The following is a 2,006-nucleotide window of genomic DNA, read 5'->3' on the forward strand; positions in this document are numbered from 1 at the left end:
CATTTTATGGAATATTTCATCGTAATTGTAGTTTATTTTTCATCTTCTGTTAAATTTAAACCTTGCAAGTATTAATTATAAAGTCACACTTGATTCTGTCAAATCTTGTTAGCTTATTTCTTACAAGAAAACTGATATTATTTTGAAAATATATAGTTTGAAAACTTTTTAAAGGTTACTATTTTTGTTGGCTGGGAAATATTTCTCAATAAAATAAATGCAAATCATAAAAAGTAACTTCTATTTTCTTCTATCTTTAGGAAATAACATTAAATGCTCTTTTATAATTTCTATTATAAAATTTCATACTGAGAAGTCCACAACTTGCAAATTTTAAATGCTTTTTCAATGACATGAACAATGACATGTTTTCCTGCTAAGAAACTCTATCTTTTAGGACTCACTCTCTTTACTACTTTACTGTTGGTATACTGTTTGACATTTATATTCAATTATTTATCAAGAGACCCTACCATGGATTTGAACAGTGAACACTTTGATCTTGGCTGTTCAAGTGAGGTTCAGTCCTCCCAGGTGACTCTAGTTTATGTCAAATTAGCCATGACAACTAATCATGACATCAGGGAGTTTTACCAAAATTTGGGACTGTTCCTGTGGTAAAACTTATTACCTGCATCTTAAGTCTTTGTGCCTGGGTTGTAGGAGGAATGTGGAAAAGTTTGAAATTTGGGGCTAGAAAAAAATCCAAAAAATGCTGTTAGCAGTCTTGAACTGGCCATTGTAGTGACTGTTTCAATGACCAAAAGACAGTGAAAAATTTGAACTCTTAAAGCCCAGTTTCATGGAGGGACATGAACACTTAAGAACAGAACTGGTGCATTCTTGTTCTTTTCTGACAACAAGCCTGGCTTTACTTTGACCATATCCAGAGAACTTGAGTTAACCTGAATTCAAAAGTAACCGCCTACCTTGTAGGCAAGAGGACATTTCAAGGCGGGATGTTGAGACTGTTTTTACAGTGATTTCTCATCACAAACATTCAGCTCTTCTGTGAGAGAAAGCAAGAAGTTCAGTAAAAAGAAACAATGGGCAGCTCTGTGAGGAAAAGGATATAAACAGAACTATGAACAGCAAAGAACAGAGCATTTACAATTGTTAAAGACATTGAGATCATCACCAACCAGCCTCCTCTGTACCAGGAGACTCGAGGGCAAGAGTCCTCCAATCAAAGGCGTGTGAAAATGGAAACTTCAGCAAAGGAGAGAGCCTGAACTGAGAATACAGCTTGAGAGGATAGGAAGTGGTCTCCTCTTCTCTCAAGTCACTGCCTTAAGAAAGATTTCCAATGCCGACACACAGAACTCGATAAAGTTGTGTGGGCTTCAAGGAAGGGAAGGGAAGAGACTACGTTTCCTACTTGTAGCAGAATTTGGCAGTGTCATCCGTGTATAGTTTTAAAGGCATGAAAGCTAAACGATTGCAGTATAATGGAAAGCCGCTCAGGCGAACAGTGTGGAACAAGTTCAGAGTGATGGGCTGTGTCATGGAGCTTAAAATGTCAAGCTTAAGTTACTAGTGAAAATCCCAGGATAGTGAAGTTCTGGGAAAATGGAATGTGTACCGAGCAGGTACACTCTTCAGGTGTAGAATGAAGCCAGTCCAGGCTGGAGGTGTGGAAGGCAGCGGAGCTAGATGATGAGGTCATCCAAGCACTTTGGAATTCACTTTATTATCCCAGAAGCCCCAGGTGCCAGACATGAAGATTTTAGGATAGGTAATTTGTTTTGGTTTTGTTCGGTATGACTGTTCCTACTGTGGCTTTCACTTTGGGAACAGAAATGCTTACTCTGCTACTGTGTGCTGAAAATACGCATCTCCCTTTTGGTTTCATGAGAGCTGAAAGTTAAGAGAGTTTAGACTTTTAAAGGATTGAAACTATTAATGACTGGGCTTTTTGCCGTACAAAGGCATGTATTAGGTATTTTCACATGGTTATGAATTTATGGAGGTGTGAGGTTGTAGGGTTTGCATTAAACTTGATGTTT

The sequence above is a fragment of the Myodes glareolus genome, chromosome 4 (assembly GCF_982192425.1).
Source record: "Myodes glareolus chromosome 4, mMyoGla1.1, whole genome shotgun sequence".
Classification (NCBI taxonomy): domain Eukaryota; kingdom Metazoa; phylum Chordata; class Mammalia; order Rodentia; family Cricetidae; genus Myodes; species Myodes glareolus.